General features: G+C 48.6%; 1 long non-coding RNA gene across 1 annotated transcript; it reads left to right on the forward strand.

Moving 5' to 3' along the window:
• The first annotated feature begins 943 nt into the window (after nucleotides 1-943).
• Nucleotides 944-7,382, forward strand: LOC134759737 (uncharacterized). Its single transcript, XR_010136441.1, has 4 exons — nucleotides 944-5,464; nucleotides 5,853-6,778; nucleotides 6,878-7,094; nucleotides 7,272-7,382. It is a non-coding gene; the product is annotated as an uncharacterized LOC134759737 (long non-coding RNA).
• Nucleotides 7,383-23,995: the final 16,613 nt, after the last annotated feature.

Genomic DNA, 23,995 nt, shown 5'->3' on the forward strand with positions numbered 1-23,995 from the left:
AAAATAATATTGATAAATTGGACTTTATATTAAAATTAAAAATGTCTGCCCTGTGAAAGATCTTGTTAAGATAATGAAAACATAAGACACATACTGGAGAAATATTTTCAAGCCACACATCTGATAGGACCTGTATCTAAAAGCTGTAAAGAACTCTGAACACAACAATAAGAAATCAAACCATCCAATTAGCAAATTGGCAAAAGATTTGAACAAACACTTCACTAAAGATTCATGGGTGCCTCTTTCTTTAGAGAATTGGGTGGCAAAGAAGCACATGAAATTTATTTACCATCCTTAAACATTAGGAATATGCAAATTAGATCTAAAGTGAAGTAATACTACACACCTATCAGAATAGGTAAAAGAAAAAAATACTTGACAATACCAAGTGCTATAAAGCATATGCAACAGCTGGAATCTTACACATTGCTGGTGGGAATGTAAAAGGGTACATCCATTCTGCACCATGATTTGTCAGTTTCTTACACAGTTACACATATATTTACCCTATGACCCGGCAATGACACTCCTGGATATTTAGAGAAAAGAAAACTTATGATCTTATAAAAACTGGTGCTAAAATGTTCATAGCAGCTTTATTTGTAATTGCTGTAAACTGAAAACTACCCACGTTTTTCAAGAATGAAATGGATAAATAAACTGTGGAAGTTCCGTGCAATGAACAGCAGCTACTCAGCCATCAAAGGGAATAGAGGCCGGGCACAGTGGCTCATGCCTGTAATCCCAGCACTTTGGGAGGCCGAGACTAGTGGATCACTTGAGGTCAAGAGTTCAAGACCAGCCTGGTCAACATGGCGAAACCCCGTCTCTACCAAAAATACAAAAATTAGTCAGATGTGGCAGTGCGTGACATTAATCCCAGCTACTCAGGAGACTGAGGCAGGAGAATCGCTTGAACCTGGGAGGCAGAGGTTGGAGTGAGCCAGGATCGTGCCACTGCACTCCAGCCTGGGTGACAGAGGGAGACTCCATCTCAAAAACAACAGCAACAATAACAACAACAACAACAATAACAACAACAAAAGGGAATGGAATGCTGATGCGCACACTGGCCTGAACGGGTCTCAGGGCATCACGCTGAATGACGAAAGCCAGTCTCAAATGGTGGCATCTGTACAACTGCATTCATGCAATGCTCTAGAAGTGATGAGAGATGGAGAATGCATCAATGGTGGCTGGGGGTCAGGCTCAGCAAGGACAGGACCGGTGGGGTAGCAGGACGGAGTTTCTTTGTGGTGCTAGAAGTTCTGCATCCTGGTTATGTGGATGATGGCTTGAATTTTTATGTGATCAATTTTATTAGAAAGATATGCCAAACTTTAAAAAAAAAACTCATATAAAAATGAATGAAATCCAAGACTGTTTGAGTCACCAGTATTGCAGCTGTGCCAGTCTCCTGCTTTCAATGACATGGGGTTTGTGTGAGATGTTATCACAGAGGGAGACCAGGGGAAGGGTGACCGGGCACTCATGGTATGATTGTTGCAATTTATGAGGTCCTTAAGCTATTTCAGCATTTAAATATATATTTAAAAATAGCATCCGGCCAACTTCTGCTTCTCATTTGCCAAAACTGGGTCAACTGGTTCCATGGCATCCTAAACAAAGAAGCAGCAGATTGTGTCATCAATGTGGACAGATCCTGATTCCAGCTCTTGAGTGAGCATGTGACTGACCATACCCAAGCAAGGTGAAGTTAGCAAGAAAGAGAGGCCGGGGGAGGACTGTGAGCAGGAGAGAATCTGCACAGCTGCATGGATTCCTAAGAGAGGTTGGGTCCCATCCATGAAGCTTTGTGGATGAAAGGGAGAAGGCCAGGGGCCTGAGGAACCCTCAGTGCCCTTCTGCAGGAGCAAAGCGGTGAGGCTGAGCAGCAGTGCTGGTGTGTGAAGCCCCATACTTCTCCAACATGGTAGGGGATGAATGGTTTTTTAGGATGGGACCCTGCCTGCTCTCGAGTGGTAGCCCAAGGCTGGGCACACCATGATACCCACAACACAAAGAGTTGCAAGTATTGGAATCCCCAGCCAAGAGGCAAATTGATTGACTTAGGGACCTTGTACTTCTAAGGGCAGCTTTCACAACAGCTGGATTCAGGGGCTGTCTCTTCCTCCTTCCAAGTCTCCACCCCTCAGTGCCGCTCCTCTCCTTCCGCTGCCACTGGGCCCTTGGGCCACAAGTGGGCTTCTTCATCTGGAGGGAGAGACGGCTGCAGGCAGCCAAAGTCTCTGTCCTTACAGATCGTGACCTAAAGGGGAGAGGAAGCTTTCTTCCCCTCCGCTTCCCAGGAAGAACTCCGAAGGAACTGGTTTGAGCTACATCAGTACCCCTTGGACTGACTGGAGTCACATGCTGAGCCCTGTGATCCCCTGAACCATGCTCATACCCGCATTCCACACGTATGGAGCCTCATCTTCAGACAGTGCTGTGGGGGCTGGAGACGGAGTGGTGAGCAGCCCAGGTAGGAAGAGGCAGCACCGCCCACCTGCACAATCTGCCCCCAGCCCCATGGGAGATGGGTCACAGCAGGAGCAGTGGTCACCGCGGATTTCCAGGTGAGTGCCGTCGAAGGGAAAAAAGGCAGGATGGTGACTGAAATGTTAGGCATGGAAGTTGGGCAGGCTTCGCTGGGTGAAGGACAGCCGGAAAAAATCAGCAGGAGATTTGGGGGAAAGAGGTCCCAGATGGGAGGAAGCAGATCAGATCAACACGGCCACCACAAGCACAGGGTCTGCTTGGCTCTGATGTTTAGGGGTGAACACAGACTGAGGCCAGAAGAGGAGAGCCCGGAAATGTCCGGAGCCCAGAGCCTCGGCTACATCTAACTTCACATTTGCACAGATCACTATTGAGCACAAGGCTATGCTACCTGTCCCTCCCAACTCCTGTCTGCCTGAGCTCACCTGGGACAGAAGACAGGACTTCCAAACAACGGGACATGAGCCAATTCCTTGTGAGGGGAGGATTTCAGAGAATGTTATCGGGCAAAGTGGACCCAGCCCCCGGCAATTCAGCCTTATTGGTCACACAAGACCTGTGGCCATTCTTGGGGACAAGCACAGAGCCACAGCAGGGGCTGTCACCTGTCACATCCCTGGGCTGAGTCCACAGGGGTCCCTTCGCTGATCTCATGTGCTTGTCTGTAATAGCAGTGTAAGCATTCGAGTGTGGGGTTAGCCTGACTGCACAGAGGCAGGGCATTCAAAACAGTAGGATATCTGTGGCACCTGTGACAGTAGGTGCCTGTGGCACCCGCGAAGGCAGGGACACTGGGGGGATGCTTCCTTCCTTCCAGGGTTCCCTCCAGCCTGCCTCAGGCCCTGGGAACTTTATTTTAAAGAGGAAACTGCTGAGAACAAAGGGAGAGGTTGCCCCAATGACTCTTAATTCCTGATCGGACCCTGGTTCCCCAGCGAGAGAAAGGCCGGACGATTTTATGAAGTGAGCTCGAGAACGAAACCCTCCATCCCTATAACTCACGGAAGAAACACACGACTTTGGCAGACTCCCCACATGGCTTTTTGTTGACCTGTGAAGAACAGAGGTCAGAGAAACTTTACCTTTGGATTTAAGACTACCTGGATGAGACCAAGGGGCGTCTTCCTCCTCCTATTCCCCATCCCCAAAGCTCCTGTTTCCTCCCCACCTTGTCTCAAGTCCCTAAGAATTGGAGCTGCCTTCTGAACGCGATGGAGCTGCTAGTTTATGATTCTCTGCACTCCATTAACTTCAAATGCAGATCAGCGATCTATAAAATATAGAACAAGGAAGATGAGGAAACACCGCTAGGCTCAGAAATAATTTTCAAACATTTCTGCGTATCAGAAATGAAACAGAAACAAAAAGTAAATGATTTTTAAAGGTTTTAGAAAAATTTTTAAGAGAGCATCTTTGACTTTGAGGGCAGGAAAAGATGTAAATAAGACATAAAACAAAAGTCATAGAAGAAATGGCTGAAAAATGTGATAACATTAAAAAGTTCTACATTTCCAATGGTAGTCAATACTGGAAAAAAATGAAAATACAAACATAGAGAAGACATTTGCAATGCAGATAACCAATGTCTAAGATAAATTAATAAGAAGAAAGGCAAAACCTGATAGGCCAATAGATAACTTACAGATGAGAAACCATAAACAGCCAAGAACATGCATTTCATTTTTGAGCCTCACAATTAACCAGAAACGTGTATTAAAATAAGAAACCATCTGGTTTGGTTGGTTCAGAATCAGTGTTTGGCAAGAAAGTGGTGTGACCAGAGCCATCCTACACTGGTGGAGAAGACGAGATTGTTCAACTGCATTTTAGAGCAATTTAGCAAAACCTGGTAAAGATGAAGATGCCCCGACATTGAATTTCTAAGCAAATACCTGTGCAGTTTAGAAAGAAACTCTTCCACCTAGGTCTACGGAGACACGGATCAGAACATGTGTTGCTGAGTTATTCGTGACAGCAAAAAACTGAAAATAATTGAATTTCCATGAATAAGAAAATGGATACATAAATCGTGGTGGGCTTATGGGGCACACTACTACTGCACTGCAATTGAAATAAGCATGCAGCCACAAACATCAGTGTGTGTCAAAATCCCCCAAACGAAGCAAGTGACAGACAGCATGATATTTATATAGGATGTTAGAATATGCAAATTGTTTATGGATTTATATGTGAATCACAATTCTCCCTGGACATACACAATGCTTTTGTGCTCATAGAATAAGTTACACTCTCTGGGCAGACACATCTGAAGGAAGCAGCTGGTGCTGCCTCTGGTGGGGCCTGTGGTGCAGGGCTCTGGGGTGCAGTCTCCCTGTGGCTCCAGCTCAGCCCTGGCTGAGTGCTCCCATGCAGGGCACAGCCTGTGAAGCCCTGGGGGTAGCCCTGATATGACGCCAGTGTAAGACTGTGCAGGTGGAACAGTAAACCAAATACTGCATGTTCTCACTTATAAGTGGAAGCTAAACATTGAGTACACAGGGACGTAGATGGGAACATTACACACTGAGGACTCATAGAGGGGCATGGAGGAAGGGGGATGAGGGCTGAAAAACTACCTACTGTGTGTGCTGTGCTCCCTACCTGGGTGACAGGACCCAAACCTCAGCATCATGCAATATACCACCTAACAAACCTACACACATACCCCCGAATTGAAAATAAAACTTGAAATTATAAGAAATAAAAGTAAAATAAAAGCATGCAAGTAACAAAGGACACATTCAGGAGGGTGGGGGCCTCCAGGGAGGGAAACAGTGGAACCGGGCTCTGAGGTGAACTGCAGGGGCCTCAATCATGTTATATTCTCATTATGATGTTCTCTCTGCCTCTTTGTTTTAAAAATATTTCACAGCTTAACTAATCACTGAAGCAGAAGAGCTGTGTTCTGGAGATTGCAGGTGCCCTCTCTGGCCTGCCTCCACCTGGCTTGAGCCGCCTGCAGGTGACTGGCCCTATCCAGGCCCCATAGTGCAGGCTCAGGAACCCTAGGAGTTGCCTGTCTGAGGGATGCCCTCTCCTGCTCCTGCTCCACGTTCCCCAGGAGCCTCCCTACCTCCCTCTTGGACCCTGGGTGTCCTCTGCTACCCCATTACACCAGAGGCTGTGGGAGGGGCTGAGCACTGGTGTCTTGGCCATGTCTGTGCCCTGCACCAGTTGCCCGCCCACTGCAGGGACACCCTGCCTTGCAAAGTGACCCTCTCTGGAAGGGGAGCATACCTGCAGCCGCCATTGCCAGGACTGCTTTTTGGCTGGATGTGCCTGGGGGAGCAGGGGAACAACCTGTTACCCACATAATCCTCACTCACCCTCTCTGCCATCACCCACCCCAGGTGCACAGGACGTCCTGGTCATTTGGGTGAAACATGTCCAGCTCTGTTGCTGCCTGAGGCCTCGCCTTGGTCCCATGTGCATGAGGGACCAGCCTCATCACCTTGGTCCCGCCCCAGCGCCATGTGCAGAGCCAGCCTCCATCTTTCTTCGTATCCAGACCCCCTGCTTCTGCCTGTGTTCTGCATGGAGAAGCCTTCACAGAAGGTTCACTCTCCAGCTAGTAAATGTGTCTGGTGCCCCATGTGCTGCCAGGAGAGACTGTGAGTGCCCCCCATCCCCGTTACTCAGTAGGACCCCATGCAACTGTCTTCACAGGGACCCTAATGCCTCTTGTCCTCAGTAGGACCCTGTGCACCCCCATCCTTAGTGGGACCTCGAGCCCTCTGTCCTCAGTGGGACCCCATGCCCCTGCTCTCCGTGGAATCACGTGTCGGCTCATAGCCCTCAGCACAGTTCTGGGTTCAGTAAGTCCTAATATGCTCCTGCCTGGCTCTTACACACTGTCTGCTTCTACGGGGTGTTATATCTTCATTAAGATGGTAAACTCCTAGGGACAGAGGCTCTGTTCCCCCTTCTTCGGCCACTCAGCAGCCTGCCCAGCGCTGGTGCTGCACACCCAGGTGCAGACCAGGGAGCCCAGCTTGCAGCACTTGAGCCTCTTTCTAGTTCAGGCGGGACCTGGGGAGGGGGGACTCTGCTGGGGGCAGGGCCAGGCTTCCCCGTGAGCATTCCTCTGTTGGTGACCCTGCTGCCTCCAGTGGGGAAGAAAATCCAGGTCCAACCATCACACCAGAAGCCAGGTTGTGCCATGAAGAGGACTAGCATGAGCCTGGGGTTCCACAGGCCTGGTTCAGTGCCCTGAGCTGCACACACTGGCTGTGTGTCCTTGCATGGTTACTATCGTCTCTGTGCCTCTGCCGAGGGGGTAAGAATATGTACCCACCGTAGTTGGTTGCTTTGAAAAATAAATGAGGGGATATGAAAGCAACGGCCTTCTAAGCAATCATTTGCTCTCTTCATGCAGGACGGTGAGCGAGAAGCCTGTGATGCCGGCATGGTGGTTCCGGCCGCCCTGTGAATTCAGTGGGTATCACTTCCATTGCCGAGGAGCAATGCCCTCACCATAGAAACCCCACAAGACGCCCTTAGCATGGCAGCCAACGTCTCTGTGGACAACAGAGATTTTCCTGTGCCTTTTGGAGCATCTGTGGGACCAGCGTGGGGGTGCGCTGCCTGAGAAGGTACAGGTGCCACCGCTGTGGGGTCAGAGTTCTGATTGCTTTTAGATTGTGTCTCTGCCAGGGAAGACGAATGAACACAAAGTAAATTACCATCGCTTGGCGCGGTGACGGGGACCAGCCTGTGAGGCGGCTTCTGTCCTTCTCACTCCTTATCTCTTTCCTCTCTCCTCACCCCAGCTCCTGACCCAATTCAGTGTCATTCTGGAATATGAAGCCCAGCCAGAATGGAAATAGAAAGCCAATCACATCACCGCATAAAAGAGAGAAGAAAAATAAAAATTTGACTGCAATAACAAATGCCCATTTCTGTTAAATGAGTTAAACTTTTAAGAGTCTATCTCTGGCCAGGTGCAGTGGCTCACACCTGTAATCCCAGCATTTTGGGAGGCCGAGGTGGGTGGATCACCTGAGGTCAGGGGTTCGAGACCAGCCTGGCCAATATGGTGAAACCCTGTTTCTACTAAAAATAAAAAAATTAGCCGGGTGTGGTGGTGGGTGCCTGTAATCCCAGCCACTTGGGAGGCTGGGGCAGGAGAATCTCTTGAACCCAGGAGGTGGAGGTTGCAGTGAGCCGAGATTGCACCACTGCACTCCAGCCTGGGCAACAGAGTGAGACTCCATCTCAAAAAAAAAAAAAAAAGTCTATCTTCAGGTGTTATAACTTTCCAAATAAATAAATAAATAGAATTATAGGTACGTTAGAAACTCAGAGGTTAAAAGGACAGAAAGAGCCGTCCCATCTGAGTGTTCTGTCCAAATTCATCCTCAGCTGAGTTCCCTCCCTGCAAGGAGACAACCTGGGATGGATCCAGAAAGGGACTCCACTGCATCACATCGTACATTTCAGTTAACTAAGCCGAGTCAGCCCTCGGGTAGGGACACAGGGAGGGAGAATGAGACGTGTGTCGCACCCGCCCCCTTGACCACTTCCTACTCCCTCAGATCCACCTCCTCTTGTGCTGTCCTGGCAAGAGGGCCTGATAGTTACAGTGCGAGCCATGCTATCAGAGATGGAGGCCTGTGGGTCCTCCGATTGCAGCGAGGGAACCCAGAATTAATACATCAATTCTGGGTGGCTTATAAAGAAAATAAGAAGAATGTATTTGGATTCCTAGAATGAGAGCACTGACTCAGACAGCTCACAGGTTTACCCACGGAACTGCCGTGTCTCCACAGAACTAATTGGTATTTACAACGAGTCTTCCTTGATCTTTACAGGCACACCCTGGAGACATTGTGGGTTCCGTTACAGACCACCACAATAAAGCCAACATATAACAAAATGGTTCAGACAAGTTTTTTGGTTTCCCAGTGCATCTAAAAGTTATGTTTGCACTATACTGTGGTCTACTAGGTGTGTAATAGCATAATGTCTAAAAATGTATATACGTTAATTTAAAAATCTTTTATTACTAAAAGTTTTTAACAATCAATTATCTGACCTTCAGATGATTGATGAAGGATGTTCAATCAATCCTCAATTGATTGAAGGATGTTGATGGCTGCTGACTGATCAGGGTGGTGGTTGCTGAAGGTTGCGGTGGCTGTGGCAATTTCATAAAATAAGACAGCAATGAAGTTTGCCACATCCCTTGACTCTTCCTTTCACAAAAGATTTTTGCTGCTTGACAGCACTTCACCCACAGTAGAACTTTTTTCAAAATTGGAGTTAATTCTCTCAAATCCTCCTGCTGCTTCATCAGGTAAGTTTACGGAATATTTTAAATCCTGTGTTCTTGTTTCAACAGTGGTCACAGCATCTTCACCAGGAGTAGATTCCACTTCAAGAAACCACTTTATTTGCTCATCTATAGGAAGCAACTCCTCATTACTTCAAGTGTTATGAGATTGTAGCAATTCAATCGGGCTCCAGTTTTAATTCTAATTCTTTTGCTGTTTCCACCATATCTGCAGTCACTTCCTCCACAGAAGTCTTGAGTCTCTCAAAGTCATCCATGAGGGTTGGAATCAGCTTCCTCCAGATCTCTATTGGTGTTGATATTTTGGTCTCCTCCCATGAATTACAAGTGTTCTTAATGGCATTTAGAATGGTGAATCCTGTCCAGAAGGTTTTCTTTTTTTTTTTTTTTTTTTCAGACAGAGTCTTGCTCTGTTGCCCAGGCTGGAGTCCAGTGGCGCAATCTCGGCTCACTGCAAACACCGCCTCCTGGGTTCACTCCATTCTCCTGCCTCAGCCTCCCGAGTAGCTGAGACTACAGGCACCTGCCACCACGCCTGGCTAATTTTGTCTTGTATTTTTAGTAGAGATGGGGTTTCACTGTGTTAGCCAGGATGGTCTTGACCTCTAACCTTGTGATCTGCCCACCTTGGCCTCCCAAAGTGCTGGGATTATAGGCGTGAGCCACTGCACCCAGTCTCCAGAAGGTTTTCAATGTACTTTTGTACTTTGCCAAGATGCACTAGAGGAATCACTATCTATGGCAGGTATAGCCTTATGAAATGTATTTATTTTCTTTCTTTCTTTTTCTTTTTCTTTTTTTTCTTTTTGAGGTGGAGTTTAGCTCTTGTTGTCCAGGCTGGAGTACAGTGGTACAATCTGGGCTCACTGCAACCTCTGCCTCCCGGGTTCAAGTGATTCTTCTGCCTCTGCCTCCCGAGTAGCTGAGATTAAAGGCATGCACCACCACGCCCAGCTAATTTTGTATTTTTAATAGAGACGAAGTTTCACCATGTTGGCCAGGTTAGTCTCGAACTCCTGACCTCAGGTGATCTGCCCACCTTGGCCTCCCAAAGTGCGGGGATTACAAGCGTGAGCCACTGCACCCGGCCCATGAAATGTATTTCTTAAATAATAAGAGTTGAAAGTCAAAATTACCCCTTGATCCATGGGCTGCAGAATGGATGTTGTGTTAGCAGGCATGAAAGTAACAATCATCTCCTTGGGCATCTCAGAGCTCTTGTGGGATCAGGCTGTGTTGTCAATGAACAGTAGTATTTTGAAAGGAAACTTTTTTTTCTGAGAGTGGGTCTTAAAAGTGGGTTTAAAATATTCATTACACCATGTTGTAAACAGATGTGCTGTCATCCACACTTTGCTGATTCATTTATAAAGCACAGAGAGAGTAAATTTAATGTAAATTTTACGGCCCTAGGATTTTCAGAATGGTGAATGAGCATTGGCTTCAATTGAAAGTCCCCAGATGCTTTAGCCCCTAACGAGAGAATCACCCTTTGCTTTGAAGCTTTCAAGCCAGGAATTGACTTTTCCTCTATAGCTATGGAAGCCCTAAATGGCATCTTCTTCCAATAGAAGGCAGTTTTGTCTGCATTGAAAATCTGGTGTGTGTGTGTGTGCGTGTGTGTGTGTGTGTGTATGTATCCATCATCAGTGATCTTGGCAAGATCTTCCAGGTAACTTTCTGAAGCTTCTCCATCAGCACTTGCCGCTTCATCTTGCACTTTTATGTTATGGAGACAGCTTCTGTCCTTAGACCTCATGAACCCACCTCTGCCAGCTTCAAACTTTTCTTCTGCAGCTTCCTTACTTCTCTCAGATTTCATAGAATGGAAGAGAGGTAGGGCCTTGCTCTGAATTAGGATTTGGCATAAGAAAATGTTATGGTGGGTTTAATTTATTCAGAACACTCAATCTTTCTCCATATCGGCAGTAAGGCTGTTTCCCTTTCTTAACATTTGTGAGTTCACCAGAGTAGCACTTTAACTTCCTTCGAGAATTTTCCTTTATATTCACAACTTGGCTAGCTGGTGAAAAAGTCTCAATTTTTGACTGATCTAGGCTTTCAACCCATGCCTTCTTCACTAAGATTAATCATCGCTAGCTTTTTATTTAAAGTAAGAGCCATGCAACTCCTCCTTTCACTTGAACACTTTGAGGCCATGGTAGGGTTCTTAGTTGGCTCAACTTCAATATTGTTGATTTCAGGGGATAGAAAGGTCTGAGGGGAGGGGGAGAGACAGGGGAATGCTGGTGACTGGAGCAGTCAGAACACACATGGCATTTATTGATTAAGTTTATTGTCTTATTTGGTTGCCACTCATGGTGCCCCAAAATAATTATATTCATAATATCAAGGATCATCACAGATCACCATCATAGATGTCACAATAAGGACAAAGTCTGAACTATTGTGAGAGTTCCTACAATGTTACCCAGAGACACGAAGTGAGCACATGCTCTTGGAAAAATTCCAGCAGAGGTGGTGGATGCCAGACTCCACCCATCTTTAATCTGTCAAACATGATATCTGTAAAGTGCAACAGAATGATGCACACCTGTAGTTAAGCAGGTTCTGCAAATGCTTCTTACATCTTTTCACTATTGTGACAAACAAGACACACAACTGAAGCAAAACTTGCATAAACCCAAATGCTCAGGGAAATGCGGCTCGTTCACGGGATCCCAGGGAGTCATCTACATGCACTCTAACCGTGAGTTCCCATTGCTGGCCCAACTAAAGTCAGGGTCTAAATTGTATTGGCTGTGTAGTCAGTTTGGAGTGTGTGTGTGTGTGTGTGTGTGTGTGTCAGACTTTAGGAACTGTGAATGGCACATACTTTTTCACTGTCTTAGACAAATTTCAGCTTATGTCTCACTGGCACATCCACCCAGGACTCTTAGGAGAGGGAGCTAGTAGCTGTATCTATCGCACAACTATGAAAGGCTGCATAACAAACAACTAGAAAAGCTTGGTGACAGACAACATCAGCACTGATTTGGCTGTGGGTGGTGCTTGGCCAGGGTTTGCCTGTGAGGGGCTGGGCTCAGCTGAGGCATCTTGGTCGTGCTGCAGAATCTTCCATGCTCCTCTTGCACCGGCAGCCCAGACAGACATGCTCTTGATGGCAAAGGCAGGGGCCCAAGAGGGCAGGCCCGACCCCTTCAGCACTTTTCATGACTTGCTCATGGACACAACTGCTCTCATGCCACTGCTCACAGCAAGTCACGCAGCTGAGCCTCCAGCCAGCGGGTGCGGAGGAGCAGCCCCTCAGCCTGCCCCAGTGCAGTGCAGTCCTGAAAGGTGGAGGGAGGGGTGAGGAATTGGAGTCATCAATGACATCTGCTGAAGTAGCTGTTTTACTCCCTAAACACAAGTTTCTAACCCTTAGTGCCTGCTTGAAATGTGTGAAATGCGTGAACAAGAGGAAAAAGGGAGAGAATAAGAACGACTTTTGTTTTACTTTTCTTACTTTTCTTTATCTGCATTTTGATGCCTGGCATTGATACAATGCCAGACTCGAAATTAATTGGTGAGTGGCTTTGGGAGCCCGTCAGTCACATTTTGAGTGTTCTCTGCTAATTTCTGCTAAGCCCATCAGACATAGGCTTCTTTCTTTCCTAAATGACGAAATTATTTTTAAGGAAAGTTTCTTTAAAATGGTAAATAAAAATAAGACATCTTTTCAAAACATAGCTGTACAACAGTTTGCCACCTGCATGTTTGTGCCACGGCATGTGTCATTCCGATTGGAAGCTTTGTCAATAATTGAAGCATGTGCTGGATGTAAGCTCAGCCTATGAGCATTGGCCCTGGTGTGTCTGCCGCAGACGCACAGGAGGACCTGGAGAAGGGCCCTGGAAATTGGACATCGCCTGCCTCAGCAGCCAGCGTCCAGGTAAAGCATCCATTGCCCTGTTTCAGAAAGGCCTGAGGTGGCCAGGGGAAAACCACGAGGCAAAGTCAGTGCAGGGGTGTCTCTCCCATCGGCTTCCTTATTAAAACAGGCAGGGGGTGTGGCTTCTCCTTGGCTCCTGCCCCTTGGCTCTCTAAGGGCTTTGCTGGCCACAGGGGTGTTGAGGCAGCTGGACGTAACTTCCCAAGGTCCTGCCTTCTGCTCAGGATGTCCTGGCTGTGTCCCAGCAGCTCCCATTTTTCCTTTGTTTTGTGTAGGAGGCTCACTTCCCCAAAGCATGCGTGACTTTGTTATTCTTGGCCATGACAAGTCCCAGGGCACTTATTTATTTTTTAATAAAATGGATTCAAATCTATTTTTCCACTGGAATCTGAATCTTTTATTTATTTATTTTATTTTTTCGAGACAGAGTCTCGCTCTGTAACCCAGGCTGGAGTGCAATGGCGCGATCTCGGCTCACTGCAACTTTTGCTTTCCGGGTTCAAGCAATTCTCCTGCCTCAGCCTCCTGAGTAGTTGGGATTACAGGTGTGTGCCACCATGCCAGGCTAATTTTTGTATTTTTAGTAGAGATGGGGTTTCACCATGTTAGCCAGGCTGGTCTCAAACTCCTGACCTCAGGTGTTCTGCCTGTTTCAGCCTTCCAAATTGCTGGGATTTACAGGCATGAGCCACCACACCTAGCCTGGTATCTGAACCTTTTAAATGTATCACAACAGTGGGGCAACATTAGGGCCTGGGCGGGGTGACCACAGAAAAGCTGCGAGGAGGGCTGCCTAATCGAAGGGTTCCTTTGCCAGTCGGGTTCTAAAGCTCATTAGCTACCCAGTGTTCCTGCGCATTCCCAGGGGTTTCTGAGACTCCCTGCCACTGCTCCTGGGGGTTTTGAGCTCTGCCATCAGCGATGGGCTGTGGCCCTTCATTTCCCCTCTTAGTCTCCATCCATGCCCTCTCTGCTTTGAGGGTCCTCATGCTTTCTTCTCTCCAGGGTGTGGACCTGGTGCAGAGATCTCATCTGGACTCTGGGATACCTGGTTCTGGTTTGCAGCCATAGGCTCTTTCCCCCGCTGGGGATGGCCTCAGCCTCTACTTTGAGGAGGAGCCTCCTGTCCTGTCCTCGCCTGGCCCCTGGCTCTCCCTCCATCCCTGTGCTCCACACCATCTGTCCTCTGGGAGCGGGCATGAGTGCCTTCCCTGGGAATTGGAGCCCGGGAAGATCTTGCAGCCTCCACTGGCATGCAGCTTCACAATTATCTTATTACGGCTGGGATAAAGGAAGGAGGGACAATGGTCCCTGTCATGGTAGTTTTACGAAGCTTTGTCATCCTTCCGCCTGGCCCATGTTCTCTTCCTCACACCCTGGTGGGAGGTCCCAGGTGAGGAAGCTTGTGTGGTGTCTGTGTTGCTGGCCCTTTAAGAAGCTGGGTCCTGCAGGGAGACCAGTGGGCATCAGCAGAGCCAGCAGCTTCCCCCTGGAGAGTGGGCTGTGGGATTCTGATGACTAAGACGCACTCATAGAGTCATTTGCCCTTCGTAGGGTGAACATGGACTTGTTCAAACCAGGACGCCTTTGAGCACCCAGATCTCTGGGTCTCCCTGCACTGGCGCAATGGCTGTAAAAGCGGGGTGTCTCCGCAAGTCAGGGCATGGGATGGTCCTATCTGCAAACCGGCATTCCATGCCCCTTGCTCAGCATGGGGGTGTTGGGGCGAGGTGGGCAGGGACAGACGTGTGTTTCCCACAAGCCAGGATCTCCAGCGCCTCCAGGAACAAGGCAGATGGCAGGCAAGAGGGCAGGGTCACTGGAAAAGGCATTGGGAATAAAGTCCCAACACTCGCCCCCGGCCCAGGCCCACAGGAGAGGAGCAAGGCAGTGCAGGGCCCTGCCAGGACAGGCTGCTCCATGTTGGCACCCTGAAACCACTTTCTTACATTTTGCTGCCCTAAAAATGTAAAAGTAGAAATACGTTAATCGTTCCAAATTGCTGTTTGTGCCTACAGATTCTCAATTGTAAGGCGCCAGACTCTGAATTTGGTTTATTTGATGTGTCTTTCCAGCAGGAAAACATTCTGGTGTGACCCAAGTGCCTGTCCAACCAACCGAGGCTGTTAGGATGCCTCTATGATCTGAGCGTGTTCCCAGAGTTTATGTGTCAAAAACTTAATCCCCAACCCAACAGTGTTGGGAGGTGGGGCCTAGTAAGAGATGACTAGGGGATGAGGTAAGTTCTGTCCTTGTGAATGGATTAATGTTGTCATCATAGAGTGTGTTCGTTATCATGAGGGTGGGTTTGCTATAAAAGAGAGCTGGGCTCCTCTTGCATTCGCTCTCTCTCGTGTGTCTGTCTCTCTCCCCTCCTCTCTGCTTCTGCCCTGGGATGGCACAGGAAGAGGGCCCTTGTAAGATGCCAGCACCTTGATATTGAACTTCCCAGCCTCCAGAACTGTGAGAAATAAATGGCTTTTCTTCATAATTATCCCGTCTGTGATATTCAGTTTTAGCAACACACAACACAGACTCAGGCTGATGCCGAGTACAGCCTTCATGCAGAGGTTCCAGGCAGCGGTGCTTAATCCAGCACCCACCATGCTCCCTGAGGCCCTCTGTGTGTGGCACCCACTTTCTCGGTGAGAAGTGGTCTTTACTGGTGAGTGTTGGAGAAATTCCTTGAGCTGTTGATGTGTGGAACGTTCTAGGGCAAGGCTCTTGGGGGCACACACCTCCCAGGAAGGCCAAGTCCCATCCCAGGCTGCAGGTGAATCTCGCCCTTACGCCAGCCCAGCCCCTTTCTCATTTCTTAGCAGATGTATTTCTGGAGGTATCGCTGCACCTGCAGTGGCTGTTTAATTGCCATGGGTGGAGGTATTCCATTATTTGCCATTAAGGCTTGCGTTTTTAACATTACATGAATGCAAGGTAGCCATGTAGCTAAATTTCATCTTTTTCCTGCGGCACTTCTTAAATGATTGGTAGGAGGGGTTATGCAATTGGTGAGACTGACAAGGTTTTGTGCCAAGTTTAAAAAAATGATATTTGGGGGATTCATGTCCTCCTCTCAGCCTGAATAGTGAATAGTCACATGCCAACACCAGGTCCATTCAGCAGGCTCTGCCTGCACCTCCTGAGTCTTGCACAGCCTTGCCTGGTAGCTGCTGTCTCACTATGGAGCAAAGGAGAAGAGTGAGGGTCCTGATGCATAAAGAACAGGCCTGGGGCACAACCCAGGGGCCGTCCTGGAGGGCCACCAGGACATCAGGACATCGGTGCTGCACTTCCCTCATGGGTGAAGGAGAGGGGGCTCAGGGGCACTGCCTTGTCTCTATTCTGGGGTCCCCGCTGTGTGGCTGTTTTCTGGAGGCCAAGCTATCATTGCCTATCACTCAGCATCTGCACAGTACTCCCAGCCTGAGGCTTCGAGCAGTTAGGAAAGGAGAACAGGACACCTTGCTGCTAATCAAAGTGTTTGGAGAGTTCTGCTCTCCTTTGAAGCCCCGGGGCACATTCTCTGATCTTCCCAGCCACCTACCTTCCTCTGCCTTGTCTTCTCTCTCCTCCACGCTGGCCTGCCAGGCACAGGTCGGGAAGGCATTGACTTTGGTCACAAGGCTCACCGGGGCTGTGCTGTGTTATCTGGGGTGGATTCTTCCCTTCCCTCACCTGTGGGACGCATGTGTGATCTGAGCAGTTGCCAATTTCTTTTCTGTCTCTGAAAATGTGCCTTTTGTCTGACTTCCTCATTAGTCAGCCTCAGATCCTGCAGCATTCAACCACTTAGATTCCTCATGACCTTTCCTCCTGCCCTGTGCCCCAGACGAAGACCATTGCACACTTCCCTGAGTCCCGGAGGATGACCACCACCTCCTGCCCTGTGTCCAGGGACAATAACCTGACATCCTGCCTTGTGTCCCAGGAGGAGGACCATGGCGTCCTGCCCCGTGTCCAGGGACAATGACCATGGCCTCCTGCCCTGCATCCTGGGACGATGACCATGGCATCCTTCCCTGTGTCCTGGGATGCTGACCATGACGTCCTGTCCTGTGTCCCAAAACCATGACCATGGTCTCCTACCCTCTGTCCCAGGACAATGACCGTGGCAGCCCACCCTGTGTCGTGGGATGATGACCATGGACTCCTACCCTGTGTCCCAGGACGATGACCATGGCCTCCTACCCTTGTCCCGGGACAATGACCGTGGCGTCCTGCCCTGTGTCCAGGGAGGATTATCATCACCTCCTGCCCTGTGTCCTCGGCGGATGACCATGGTGTCCTATCCTGTGTCCAGGGACGATGATCATGGCGTCCTGCCTTGTGTCCTGGCAGAGTGACCATCGTGTCCTGCCCTGTGTCACTGGAAGTATGGTCATTGCCAAGTGAGATAACAACTTCCATTGAGCTCAGCCAGTGGGAAGCCCCAGAAGTGCAGCTGTGCAAATGGGAGAAGGGTTTAGCATGGGAGGAGAGGGACCCAGATGTTTGTTCCAGCAGCGGCCAGGTCTTGCACAGTGTCTGTGCTTTAGGAGCCTTCTTCTGTAGCTGTGACTCCCTCTAGCTGCAGTCACACCACCGCCTCTTTTCAGCCTTCCTGCTGAGGGGTCTTGGTGGCCCTCATGCTCCCACCTGCTGCCCTGTGCTTGGCCAGCCTCGGTCCTTCCTGTAACCCACAAACAGTCTATTTGTCCAGCCACCTTCTTTCCACCATGCATCTCAGCGGGGATGATGGGGGCAGCAAAAATGTATTCTTGGGAGGCAGAAAGACTTTACATTTTTTTTTTTTCATATATAGCACCAATATATACACAGTACATAAGCAGAGACAGAGTCTGTGGTGTGAACATTTCATGGAAGGCCATTTCAGGAAAATGTCTGAAAAGGCTCCTTAGGGGGTGATTATGGAAAACACACTAGGAAACCCACCATGCAGCAGAAAGCCACGGGCTTTGGGATCAGAACAGGGATGGCAGGGCCAGGAGGAGAGGGTGGACTGCAGAGGCTCTCAGCAGATGGGGTGGATCTGAGGGACTGATCTTAGGGTTGTGTGAGGACAAAGCCAGGAGATTCAGAGACACCAAATTGTGGCCCTGAGCAGTGGCAGGCACCGCATCGGGCAGGCAGAAAGGTCGGGGGCATGGGTGGAAGGGCAGCAGGGCAAGTGTCTGTGTGGGGGCGAGGTCTGAACTACGTGAGGACCAGCAGGGGTCTTATTAGGAGACAAGAGCCAAGAGAAGGACCAGAGACAGGAATTTGGGATACACAGGATCCCTGGGCCACAGAAGCACCACAGCTGAGGACGTGCGAGGTGCTGAGCTGCCCTGGGGAAGAGACGCAGCCGTGCAATCTGGAGAAGGGTCTAGCTTGGGAAACCTGCCCGCTGGCCACCAGTGAGGCCAAGAGATGGTGAGTCAGGGAGTGAGCGCCCAGTGTGGACAGAAGAGGCTGGGTTTGGTGATGGGAAAAAATGCTGCTGTGTAATATGTTAATTATTTTTATAATATAACACCAATGTGAATCAAAAAAATCAAATTCAAGAAGATCCTTAGAAAAAGTATAAATGGCAGCAAATGTCAGGTATAATTCCATCTGAGGGCCCCCAAACCCTGGGAACTGGGTTGCTCTGCACCCATCAGCCTGGCCCTTTCCTGGGGAATTTACCCAGCGCCACATAAGAGTCACAGAGTCACCTGGGAGGTGGGCCTGAGCCCCGGGAAAGAAAAGTCTCTCAGGGTGAGCCCTGTAGGGATGTGGGGTGTGGGCCCTGGAGGGATGTGGGGTGTGAGCCCTGGAGGGGTGTGGGGTGTGAGCCCTGGAGGGATGTGGGGTGTGAGCCCCGCAGGGGTGTGGGTTGTGAGTCCTACAGGGGTGTGGGGTGTGAGCCCTGCAGGGATGCAGGGTGTAGGCAATGTAGGGGTGAGGAATATAAACAGAGGGAGCCAACAGACCAGGAGACTTCATGCCATCACAGGACCTCCCTCAGGGCAATCTGCCCAGTTTCTCAATAGGTTTCCTTGCCCTCACTCTGGGCTGCCCACCTGGAAGAAGGTGGAAAGGGGCACAGACACGCTGCTTGCTCTCTTCCCGTCTGTCCTGGGTTCCTGACCCCAGGCCACCACTGATTTCTGCTTTCTCCCACTGAAAACCAGCCGGCTTCAAGTCATCTAACTCAGATGTCCCTGACGGTGGCTCAGGCAGTGCTGGGCTCCCACTGTTCTCAGGGCAGGTGCACACGCCAGGGCCCGGGGGGCACAGGGCATGGCTGGGTGGAGAGCACTTTCAGGGGTGGTTAAATGCAGAGCTGCCCTTCCAGGGAGGACATCTGAGGAACGTGCGTTAGGCCTGCCTGCCTCTGGGCCACCATCGCTTCCAGTACGTGCCTCCTGGGCCAGTGCCATCTGTCCTCACCCAGGAGAGCTCACTTTCTAAGTGTCACTTTAAATGAAAACCCAGCCTCCCTCCTGGGCCCTGATTCCCAGCCTCTCCATGAAGATAATGGTGAGAATGTATTATCTCTTGTGTGATAAATATGAAGATGCTGCTGTTTGAAAAATGACAAAGCAACAATTTGGGCCCATTTACTGAGTGCAGCAGGCACGGGGTGAAACTATCACGAGAAATAATGGAGTGCAGAACCTTCTGCCTGTGGCCGGCATTGGCATTCAGCTCACATGTCAGGCGAGGAGAGGGATGGCTCTGCCCCAGACAAATGTTCTTGTCATGCTGATCTCCTTCTCAGAATTGTGAACGCACCTGGACCACAGCCGTCGGCAATGACCAAGGCCAGGCCAGGGCGTGTACTGAAGGCAGCAACATGGTCAGATGCAATTGCAGTTAAAGATGGGGAAAATAAAAGTGAAGGAAGAACCAACCCTAAACCTGGAGGTGGAGTTTGAACCGAGGTCTTCTGAGGGCCTGAAGCTGTGTCCCTGGGACAGGCATGGGACTCACAGGCTCCTCTGCCTATTGGCGGATTCTTCCTCAGCTGGAGCCAAAGGGATTTTGACACGGAAGTGGTGAAATGCAGAGAAAATGCAGACCAAGGGCTACTGACAATAGCCCACTTGCTCAGTGACCTAATTTTAAAAGCCCTTTCACATTCTTTATCTCATTGGAGAAAATGATCAGTTTATAGAACTTGAAAATGTAAGTGACTTTGCAGCCTGTGATTCTGGGATAAATATTTACTTTGGAGGGTATTTTTGCTCCCATTATGTCTGTAGTTGTTTACATTTGATCTTGACCCGGGGCTGATGAAGAGGGGCTGGGCTTGCAGCTCTGAGACTGAGGCTATGGATGGTGCTTGGGCAACCAGGATGTCCTCATTTGGTAAATGTCAAATGTGCTTAGTAGGACCGCAAGCACTTGATTTCCAACTACTCTTGAAGATTTAGACATTCACCAAGTGGGATGTGCAGGGTTTGGTGTTGCCCTTTTGGGTGATTTCATCTGAAATTCACTTCCTCCTGGTCAAGACAGCCTGGAGCATTCGAGGCTGCTGTACAGCAGTACTGTCCATGTGCAATACAGAGAGTTATGACCAACCAGCTACATATAAGTTAGTGCTATGTGACAATATTTCCACACACACAGTGCTTAAAACAACTCACATTGTGATCTCAGTTTCTGTGGACCAGGAATCCAAGCACAGCATGAGTGTGGCATCTGCATGTCTGCAACCCAGGTTTCTGCAGGGGCTGGGCTCTCATCTGAGGCTCATCTGGGGAAGGATCTGACACTGAGCTCATGTATTTGTCAGCAGTATTCAGTTCATTGGGGCCAATGGGCTGAGAGCTTCAGTTTTTTATTGACTGGTGGCTGGAGGTCACCCTCAGCTCCTTGCCCTGTGGCCCTCCCCTAGGGAAGCCCACAACATGCAGGCTTGTTTCTCCAAAGCCTGCTAGGGGACAGCCTGTGAGTGAGATGGATATCGCAATTATGTGAGCATGCACACGCCACCGTCTTGCACATTCCATTGGTTAGGAGCACGTCACCGGTCCTCACTTCAGGGGAGAAAGCTCACAGGGGTGAACCCCAGGCAGGGGGCTGTGGGTCACCCCAGGGTCTACCTGCCATGCTGCCTTTTAGAGAAAGATGACGTTTGCTGGACATTAAGCCCAAAACGTGGTTTGTTTTTAACATCTGAAGAGTTTTCAGTTGAAGTCAGCAGGTTAACAGTCCATATGCTTTAAGAAGTTGCTTTGCAAGGCTCCGGCTGCACAACAGGAGCCATGGGTATCCATCCCTTTCCTTTGCCAAAATGGTAGTCCCTCTTTACAGTGCCCTGTCAGTCTGCTGGAGCCCTCCAGGGTGAGCATTCTTGTTGGAAAGGTGGTTTTTCTGCTTGGTGCCACTGTTGATAGCTAAAGGGGCCATCATGTTGGCTCCCTGTCTCAAGGAAACTTACCTTGGCCTGTTGGACATTGCATTCCTGAGGCATGGACCTAGGCTATGGATGTGAGGAGATGACAAAGGGATGAGTGTCAGTCATCAGGAGGAGGGTGCTTGTCCACCCTTCCTGCCAGGAGAGCATCGCTGTGTCCTATGCCAACTTGCAAAATGCCTTCAGGCCTCCCGTAGCCCTAAGCCTGGCTCCCCAGTCTGTGGTAGATGCACTAGGCCCCTTCATTTCCTACTCACAAATTCCCTTTTGCTCAAGGTAGCCAGAGCTCAGCTCTACTAAAAATAAAATTCCTCACTGAGAGCACCAGGGCATGATGAGTGGATGCTGCTGACCCTCTGAGTTATGGACACCTCTAGGCACTATGAGATGAGTGATTCCCCTATCATAGGAAGCAAAATAATTGGCTCCATGATCAGAAATAGCAGGTTTAACATGAACAAAGCTTGTTTACTTACGCATTAGCAATGAAAGCTAGGTCCACTCTTAGGCTGAGAAAGGATGTCAACTGAAGAGACTCACTTTATGAATATCCACAGCCTCAAAGGTTCAACCTCTGGCTGAACTTAGATAATGGCTCTTACTTCTTTTTTTGTTTGTTTTTGTTTGTTTGTTTGCTTTTGAGATGGAGTCTTGCTCTATCGCCCAGGCTGGAGTGCAGTGGCACAATCTCAGCTCACTGCAACCTCCGCCTCCAGGTCCAAGTGATTCTTCTGCCTTAGTCTCTCGAGTAGCTGGGAATACAGGGGTGCACCACTATGCCTGGTTAGTTTTTTTGTATTTTTGTAGAGACGAGTTTTTGCCATGTTGGCCAGGCTGGTCTCAAACTTCTGATCTCAGATGATCTGCCTCTTTGGGCTCCCAAGGTGCTGGGGTTACAAGCATGAGTCCCCGCACCCGGCCTGGCTCTGACTTCTTAAGGGGTCTGTTCTTTCTCTTCTTGCTGAAGATATGCGTCTGTATACATAGACATGTATATGAAGACATGCATGGCTCACACATATGCAGGATTACTGAATCAGTAGTTTCTGGGCATCATTTTATGTGCAGAGCTACTTGGTGGCCACTATTTTCTAAGTAAGACAGAGGGTGAAGCAATATGTGATATCTGTGGCAGACTTAATAAAGTAAATATATTCCAGTTCTTGGTGCCTTGCGTTTTTTCCTTATGGGATTCCTGGTGCAGAGCGTTTTAGACATTGATTTTAGTTGGTCTTCTTTTCTGTTGTTGCCCATCTTCTCAGCCTGCAAATCCCAAAGCAATGGCCGCTATTTGTGCCATCGCCAAAAGTTTAAGTTCACTCTCGTTTAAAACCAGACCGCTCTAGAAAACTTCTCAAAAATAATCTGTTATAAAAATAATATTGCACAAAAGTTCATTGTGTTTTTGCTGTTCTTGAGAAAATGTGATTAGGCCGGTCCCTGGGTAGTGGAAAAATGGGTGCCACTTTTCTGAATAAAACAAGTGAAAAGCTAAGATGTTCATGATATTTTGTTAGGGGAAGCAGTTATTCACGTAAAACAAAAACAACAACAACAACAACAACAAAATAATTTTCAGGATAAAAACACGAAGTAAAAATTGATTTTTTTTACCAGAAAAATAAAATATATCTACAATTGCATACATGCAAAGAATTGCAGTGCATTATCAAATGCGAGAGTGTAGATTTCTGCTAAATTCCTATGTAAGGGAAGTGAGGCGTACGCTCTGATCGTTGGCACTTACCCCGAGCCAATATGTTTTACCATGTTGCTCTTTTGTGCTCCTTTCTAGAGTCCTGGGGACAGTGTACAGGCCAGGGGCCAGGACAGACCCCAGCCCTCCTGCCTGCAGGGAAGCAGCTGTGCCCGGTGACCTCTCTCATCCACCATGGATCTGGATTTCTGGGCCTTTGCACCTAAGTAGACAAGAGATGGCAGCCCATGCCTCAGCTGCCCCTCCAGCTTCCCCTTTGTGGGTTTCCTGGCCCTGAATCCTGAAACAACAGTTTTTTTCCAGTCACTTTTCAGCTGGGCAAGTTTCCACGTTCTTTAGGACCTACCAGTTCATCAGAACCATGGATCATCTTCAGACAAACAATGGAATCTCATCTTTTCCAGTTGTCTTATCCTCCATGGGACTTTAAACCTACTTACACCCTACTTACACCGGAAGCCTTGGTTTGGGATTTTAAACCACCTCTGGAATTGCAGCTGGGCAGGATCTAGCTGTTCCATACTTACACCAGAAGCCTCAGTTTGTGCCATGCCTACACGGCCATTTCCCTTTTTCCTTCGCTGTGGCCAAATCCTATTCGTCCTTCAAGTCACAGGTATTCTCAACATCCAATCCAACTGCCAACTTCTGCAGGGCTTGCCATTTGTCTTTGCCTTTAGGACACTTGTATAGACAATGTGGATTGGGATTGACTCAATAACTGGAAGGTATGTCTCCCAGTGCAAGAAGCAGTGAATCCAGAAGTCAGATGGTGATAGAGAGTTGATAGGTAAGTAGGTAGGTAGAGAGAAGGACAGAGAGGGAGAGGGAGTTGCAGGTAAATTCGGGTATATAAAAAATTCCCCTTGACTCTGGGCATATGGGTCAGGGAGGGGGTGGAGAACAAAGAAAAAGCCTATCAGTTCAATGAGTGGAGTATCTCAGTGACAAAGGACTTATGCTCAGATAATCTTTTTCAGTGCATTTTCACAAAATTGGTCTCCCAATTTCTAAACATTGCATTGAATTTTTCATGATTTTTTTTCTAATCCCACAAAATGCCAGATTACCCAGGTGACAATTTAGGGATAGATATGAGAATCAAAACCTAGAAAATTTTCAAACAACTAAGAAAAATATATCACCCCAAGTCATTTTTATAATTATATCAAACATATGTTTTATAATCCCAATATTTTA

Source organism: Pongo abelii, chromosome 13 (assembly GCF_028885655.2).
Source record: "Pongo abelii isolate AG06213 chromosome 13, NHGRI_mPonAbe1-v2.0_pri, whole genome shotgun sequence".
Taxonomy (NCBI): domain Eukaryota; kingdom Metazoa; phylum Chordata; class Mammalia; order Primates; family Hominidae; genus Pongo; species Pongo abelii.